An 8858-nucleotide genomic window follows, 5' to 3' on the forward strand; every position below is an offset into this window, starting at 1 on the left:
AGTTCTTCCTTATATAGCCATCAAATGAGGGTCTGCAATCAATGCTATCTTGGTAACAAAGCATTCAATATTCACCGTTAGATGAAAACCTGGTTAGATTCAAGCTAATATCTTTCAACAGTTAGATTGAACTTAGCTTATACACAAATGAAATGTGTCTTCATTTAGATATGGGTAGCCGTACCTAAACATGTACACTTGGTTGGTTCAACGATAGTTAACCGAAGTTATCCATATGAACACTTTCATATCAACCTTGTTCATCTTTATCACAACTAGTTCAAATGACTCAAATGAAACTAGTTATAGAGTTGTTCAATTGTATATATTCTCATAGAAGTATACAAGACACAATTGAAGCAAAATCGATTTTGATTCACTCGACTCAATTCATGAATATTATAGCCACGGTTTGCAAATGATTGCATTCCTTATTATATAAATGTATTTGTTCATGAACAAACTGATTTTAGAACTTAACCCACTCAAGTATGCAAACGGGAACGCATACTTAGAGTTCCGGACTTGGTATGTCCGCGAGTATGCGAACGGGTACGCATATTGTTATTCACGACCAAACTCAGTTGAATTAGTATGCAAACGGGTACGCACAATAAATTCCCGGACTTGAACTGTTAAGCCAGTACGCATACGGGTATGCATACTAGTTTCTCGGACTTCAACTGTTAAACCAGTACGCATACGTATGCATACTATGGTTCTCGGATTTGGAGTATCTTGCAACAGTTAGCATACAAGTACGCATGTTGTGCTATATCCAATGAATGGTTAATTATTCTAAACTCCATTTTAATCATTGAAACATTCTTAGAAGACGGGAATAGCTGTCTCACACAAACTATTAGCTTCAAAGCAATTTTCAAGTGATCAATAGATCAATACGAAACATTCCCAGTCTACATCAAATGACTGTCTCACACAAATCATGTAAGATGCTACTAGGAGATTTTCACGTGATCATCTTCAGACTTTCGTCAAGAATAAAAGATGAACTTGGCTAAAGCGGAAGCTTACGAACACATATTTCAAATTCTGAGTGATAGATGAGTTCAAGTCTCCACATACCTTTTGTTGATGAAGTTCCACAATCTCGCCTTAGTAGTTCTTCGTCTTCAATCGATGAATGCCGTGAAGTCTAAAGCTCAACTACACATTCTATCCTAATCTAAAACATAGCTATAAGTAGACTAGAAATCAAGACTTATATTTTTGTAAACTAAACTTGACAAACAAGCTTGAGATAGCAGCGCTTGCGAGTTCGACCGAGCAGTGCTCTAATAATCTCCCCCTTTGGCAATTTTAATGAAAAAACTATTAATACATACGGATTACAAAATAAATAAACTTTGTAGCTTCTCATCCAAATGCTTGATTTCCTTGGTTCTTCAACATTGCTCGGAATCTTCGTCACTTCCAAGTACTCCAGTGATCTGAACGTGTTCAGCTCAGCATTATAGTTGTTGAAGATCCGTAGACATAATAATAAGAAAACCGTTGAACTCAATTATTATTATACGGCGTCATAGTATTATTACACAGCATCAAAGTTCAATTGTATTACAATTTTCGGCAATAATACTATGGTGATATGTATCACTCCCCCTTAGTCAATACTTCATCTCACAGTGAAAACCACTCCCCGATACATAATGATCCATAAACCATATGTATTTTTAGTGTGAACTACACAATAATTCTGCCCCTTTGTGTCAATATAAATTGGCAAAGGTATGAAAACTAGTGGATCATAATGAAATTCTCATCGCGATACTTCATGACTAAAAGAGAACATATCAACTTTTTTTCGATGATTTCACATAGTCGAAACTTGGTGTATTCATGAAGGAGTTTATAACGATACAAGAAAACTCCTACAATATTACACAGCCGCACTCCCCACAAAGATATAGCAGTTAAGCACAAGTTTAATTAAGAACTCTCCCCCATAAAATGTCATTCTCTAAAGAACAACAAGAGTGGCCTTACTTTTACAAGAAAAGAAGGATTTATTTGGACATTAACAAATTACATGAAACATGAATTTGTATCCAGAAAACTCAATTAAATTAACAACAAGAGATCCCATGATTAATTTAATCGGAAATGCTCTACAAAAGAGAACTTACGGAGCCATACAGTACTTTCACATAGAAGTGTATCAGGGAAAGATCAATACTGTGGAATATACAAAGATTCATTTTTTTCATCAATATTTGCATACTGACACAATAGACTTAATCTTTGTTATCAAAAGTTTATTTTATTCTCCATCAATATTTGCATAATGACATAATAGACTTAACTTTTGACATATATGGGAAAATCAAAGTTCACGGACGTAAACACACATATCACGTAACATTATTTGCAATATATAAAACCTATAAATATTAATACTGCAAAATCCTCTTCCAAATGAACTATAGAATTTAAATAAATAAATCTAAAAAAATTGAAAGATGAAAATCGTTGGCAATAGCAATGTGTAATCACAATATAGGCTATTCCAAACCCTAGTTATCCTTCTTAAAACACATGAATAAATTCTCATAAGAAGTTTCCTAGAAATTGTAGAGATTTCTCAGGGAATCTACCAAGAATTCCTTCTCATTATTGAAGAACTCATTGATTATGGGATCATTTAATTCTTCCAGATCTTCAGAAATATCAGTTAATTCACTAAGTTCCGTTTTTAGTTCACACAAGGTGTTCTTAGTCAGAGCTAACATTTGTTCATAGTGAACTATCTCCTCCAAAGAGAACATGATTTGAGAATTTAAATCATTTCTTTTGCTGATGAAATCCTTCACCATAGCCCTAAAGTTATTATCAGTCTAGACAAATAGACAAAAAACAGTTAGAGGAAGAACCTCCTTTTTTCTTCCTTGAGGGAGGGATTCCTTCACAAAGATACACATTAACTGCTTCTATTGCATCCCTTTTTGTGGTTCCTCTAGTTACAGGAGCCATTGTAGATGGTGCATTTTCGAGAAAGGCTAAATTCGCAAACTCATAATTATACGAAGCTCTGATTCAGCAATCAGACGTGAGTATCGAGACACGGGTCTCTCATCGAATTCTCAACGGAGATTACCTTCTCTCAGAGTACATGTGGATATGTAGTCTCACGACTGGACAACGACATATCTCATGAATACTGAATACTTTCAGTGATTATTTCTATATAGTATCACGAGATGGACGGCTCCTAGACATCTTGCTCTGCTAGTATAGAGCGATGATGTCTTCAGGAACAAACAACGAGTTTACCCTGACTATATAAAGGATATGACTTACCGACAAGCTCATATCGGGATAATTAACGCTCCTAGACAGCTTGCTCTGCTAGTATAGAGCCACAAAGTTAATTATTCCTAATTGCTCCTATTCCATGGTCGAATCCACGACTGGTCCCATGGAATGGAAATAACAATTGTTATGATTCTATGATTGAATCCACGACTTGATCTCATAGAATAACAATAACTATATTATCTCATTACTCTCATTTCATGATCGAATCCACAACTGGTCTCATAAATGGTAATAAATAAATCTTAATTACTCTGATTCTATGGTCGAATATACAATCCCATGGAATGGTAATGCTCACTTTATTATTCTGAATTCTTAGTTGAATCCTCAGCTGATCGTATGAATTAATAATAAACATCTTATTACTCAGTTTTGTGAATTATTCTCCACTCGATTCCATAATTAGTAATAAATAATCAACAACCGGGCATTTGAGATACCTCTAAGTAATCCCCGATTCAAATGGTGAAGGTGTATTCAACGACGATACACTAAGAGTCACCGCACGAACGAGTATTTCAAAAATACAACGAAACGATGAACCTATGCAAAATAGAGAAGAAAATAATAAATAATTAAAAATATTGACCAGGGTGCTGGGAGCACTTACACACGACCAACCGACCATGTCATGGTCAATCCCACCCCAGTTTTATATTTTTAATACATTTTTATTATTTTCCATGATTTGATGAAAATTCTCTCATTTTATCAAATCTCCTTCGTCTCGAGGAAACTCCTTGGTTTCATGGTACTTTCATAAATCCATAAAAAATAATATTAAATTAAGGAAAGGAGTGTGGGGCGTTCCCAACCGGCCTCACACCCCACGGTTCCTTATTATTTTATTATTATTATTATTATTATTATTATTTCTCTAATTTCATGAAAAAACTCCTTGATTTCATGGTATTTTAGCACAAATAATCAAATAATAATAAAATAAAATAAATTATGGAAACTTGTGGGACCGGGCCTTGGTCGGCCGGCCATGCTCTAGCCGGTCCCACACGCCCCTTTGTTTTATTATTTTATTATTAGTTTTCCTTGAATTCATCAAATTCCTTGATTTCATAGTATTTCTCTCAAATTAGGAAAAATTTCCTCAATTCATCAAAAATACATAAAAAATACACAAAAATTAGGGAAACTCGTGGGACCGGGCCCAAGCCGGCCGGCCATGCCTCCCACGGTCCCACGAGCCCTTGATTTTATTATTTTAATATTTTTTGCTTCCTTGAACTCATGAAAACTCCTTCAATTCATGGAAACTCCCTAAATTCATCAAATTTCTCAAAATTCATGAATTTTTCATAAAATCATCAAAAATATTATAAGATTAAGGAAAAGGCACCATGGGATCGTGGTCATGACCGGAAGACCATGCCTTGACCACGGAGGTCCCACGCCTCCCCATTCCTTATTTTATAATTATTTTTTATCATCTCATGGCGTTTTCCTCAGTTTCGTCGAAACCATAATTTTGGCATATTTTCTCGAATGGATGCTCAATCGCACATCAGAAAATATCAAAATTCTCAGGACTGAGACGTGGACGCCTTAGGGACACGTGCACACTATCTTGACCGACCAAGATTGGATCTTTGGATCACGGAAGCCGGTCCCATCAATTTTTCACAGTTTTGACCTAATTTGCACAATTGCTCGTATTAGGTCCAAAACTCTTCCAAACACTTTGGATTTTCATGAAGTGATCGTCAGGCGGTCACGTGACAACCCAGGACTGGTTTTAGACTCCATGGTCGGTCCCTCGCCTCGTCATAATTAATTAGGTTTTCTCACCTAAGGATCATACGAGCATTTTTGAATAAATGATTAAGCCAGCATGTAATCATTCTTCCACCAACAAATCATCAACCCTTCAGGAGTTCTTCGTATTTGCTCACGTGAGCATACAAACACTACATGGTTGATCCACGGTCCCATGTAGTCTCTTCCTCCTTCGTCCCATGGTTAAACTTCTGATGAACCATGAATTGATCATCAATTGATCAAATTAGGGTTTCTGAATCCAAGGATCATCATTCCAGATTCCAACCTTAATAATTTTACGAAGGCCTCATGGTCATTAATTTTATTAATTATGCTCAGTTCAACGACCAGTATTCTAATTAATATTTTTGGTACGCTGCCAATAATCCATCAGATGAGCAACACATGCTCAGACGATCAAATATTCAACAATTCATCACATGAGCAACACTTGCTCAGATGATAAATATTTTCTCAAACCAAGGAATATTGGTTCAACAATCAATATTTAGTGATCCATCGAATGAGAAACACTTGCTCACTTCATCGTAAGAATTATACCTATGTCTCATGACATGTTCAATTCATGAAAATCCAAAGTGTTTGGATACTCTCTTCCGCGCGAGTGTCCATATGGTCCACAATCGTGGAATTCCATCAAACAGGGAATTCTGAATCAGCGGAAGATATTCAAGGCACGATCGACCAAGCCTAACAAGTTTCATGAAGGGGACCTGGTTCTCAAAGCAGTTCAGCGCGATCTTTATTCTACAAGGAACTCCAATTGGGAAGGACCATTCATGGTCTCTGAGTCCGTGGCCGGAGGATACTACAAATTGACCAACACAGATGGCATAACCCTACCAGTAATTCCCGATAATTGGCTCAAGGCGTTTATCTTGGACATTTAAGGTATTGGGCGTTTGAAGCACTCATGGCATTGGGATTTAACATTTAGGATTTTATTTCATTTGTATTTCAATTCCTCCAAAACATTTGCAATACTTGCAATCAGTATTTGAATTCAACAATTTATCAAAATTCAGTTCATGTTTCGTAAAAGAAAATCTCTATCAAATCTACAAGAAAATCCTTAACCATCAGTCAATCCAAAACCATCTAAATATCAAAACCCAAGTATAAACCTCACATCTCTCAGAAGTTCAGAAGCTCAAGAGATCAGCAAGAAAAGGCTTTCGCTCATCAACATCCTTCAAGATTTGCAAAGCCGCCCTCTCCTTGTTCAACTCCTCGGTCAACTTGGCAATCTTGTCCTCCTTATCCTTCATAGGATCATTGGGAAAGGGTATGTTCTTCTCACATGAATCCTTGATAATGCTCTTACCAAGCCATTTCACGGTGAGGCCAAGTCTTTCTGAATTCTCCAAGTTAAACTCTCAATCAAAGAGTATATCTGGAGTCACGGTATTCCTGGTTCTCGTATGCATATCACTCACGACACGCAAGATAACGCCTACTTGCATGGTTAAAGCATAAGTACGCCCAGGGTTCCTGTCAACGATCATGTGGCCAAACTTCTTCCATATTGTCTCGTACAAGCGTGCATATCTAATGGGAACGCTGAATCCGCCGACCAGTTCATGATACGGGAGTGAAGTGTTAAAGGGAGGATAGAAAGCGACCCCTGCAGTTGGATATTCATACACTATTATACGGTTCTCGGTCACTGGAGCGGCTCCCACGACCAAAGCAACAGTTCCTTCGGTATTCTCCGCTGCTGTCTCGGTTTATTCTATCACTGAGGCAACAACCATATGGGTTTCCATAACAGCAGTAGCGACCTTCTCATGGCCTTGAAATGCAGGGATGGTTGTCTCTTCATCAATAACTCCGGAATGGTTAGATTTATCATCGTTGACTCCAGTATCCTCAACTCCGGTATTTAGCACCTAATACGAAGATTACATGAGGTTAGAGTCACGAATCCAAAGGAGATTCCGAAACACAGTATAACAGCAAGTCAACATCATCAAGGTTCGTCATAATACATTCAAGGCACGAGCAAATAACATGAAAGTCATGAAAACACATTTTACGATGAGTCCGTCTGAAGAAACTGAACTCTGCCCTGTACTAGGAGACGAACTGGGATCAATCTACAAGGAATCTGAGGATGTGTCATATTCCATTCTCTTCGTATGGATGTCCTCTATGAAATATCCAAATTTCATGACAATCCGATGAACGAGCGAGTATATGTGGCCAAAATATCAAGTGATGCGCAATCTGAAAAAGTTCTGGAAGTCTCCTGGAAGTTTACTATTTCGCCTTTTTCAGGCTCTGAACGTGCTCAAAACTAAAAAATCTTGGAAATTTTCCGGGATTTAATTTGCACATGAAGATCATCAAAATCCAACTCCGGACGAAGATTCTACAGTGTTTCTATTAAAAGGCTGGGTTCTGAATTTTCTGACGACGAAATTCGACTAAGTTTTCATATATTCACATGGGTTCTCATTCATTATTCACAAGTCAGCACTTTTATACTTCTATGAAGAATATACAGGATATATACTTACTTGAGGAGTCTCCAAAGTGTCTAAGGGGTTGGAGTTGTCCACATCAACGACAAGAGGAACATCACTTCCATCCAGCTCCAAATCTTGGGAATTACCTCCATTCCCATTCCCAGAGGATGATTTTCCAGAATTATCCATCTCCATGAAGACATCCTCCTGTACACGTCCTCTACAATCAATATTTTCGTCTAGAAGCACCACATTTAAACATGTGAAGAAATACTTACAGTTTCTTCGTCACCCAAATCAGCGATTGCTTGTTCAGTAGCAGAAAATTGAAGACCTTCAAGAATTGATGGAGTAAAATTCTGCAATAAAATTAATAACATTGGCTTCATGATTCTAATGTTAATAGCAATGAAAGTCACGGCGAGAAATATTGGGAACTCACCAAAGCACCAACTGGGGACTTTATGGTATTGGGTAACATCTTATAAACTTTATGCCTGCCTTCTCCGCCATGAATAACCGCCTCAGTCTCTGAGAAATCTACACCGATTCGAGGTCGTATATTACGACCGTCTGTGGTGAAATCCAGTAATATAATCAGAATAGAGTTCTTATAATTTCGTGAAGATTATATGAAAAAAACATACCTGAGAGCATCCTGGAGACGACTTTCGTTTATCACCAGAAAGATACTTCAATCTTGGTCGACTGGAAATCATCTCAGCCGAAGGAAGATCCTTGAATGGAGGTCTGGGAAATCTTACAAAGCCACGCAAACGCCCAAGTTGCTGATCCCAGAATTCTACATAACCTGGGGTTACATAGGCGAATCTACCGGAACCAGGAAACCAGTAGCTACTCCCATCCACGTGAGTATGATCCAAATGAGTCCTGAGTTGCTCAACTGATGGCTTCCTCCTCCGTATGGTTGGAACACACTGATCCATACCCATTTGTCGAGATGCTCTATCAATGTTATACTCCTCCACTGAAAGCTCTCCAAACGTGACTGATAGCAAATGACCAGGAGTGCAAATCAACATGAAAGATCTTTCGCCATCACTCAGATGCGCACCAGACGTCAAAATCGTACCTTCTCCAGTATTGAAAGTCATCGGATGAGAAACATAATCAGGGACTGACACCCACGGGCGAAAATTGAACTCAGATTCTTCATCTAACACATCAATAAAGCGTATTTTAGAACGAGGCTGCTTTGTGGACCAACGCATGATCCTAGCATTATATTTCTCAGGGAAA

The sequence above is a fragment of the Papaver somniferum genome, unplaced genomic scaffold (genome assembly GCF_003573695.1).
Source record: "Papaver somniferum cultivar HN1 unplaced genomic scaffold, ASM357369v1 unplaced-scaffold_125, whole genome shotgun sequence".
Lineage (NCBI taxonomy): Eukaryota > Viridiplantae > Streptophyta > Magnoliopsida > Ranunculales > Papaveraceae > Papaver > Papaver somniferum.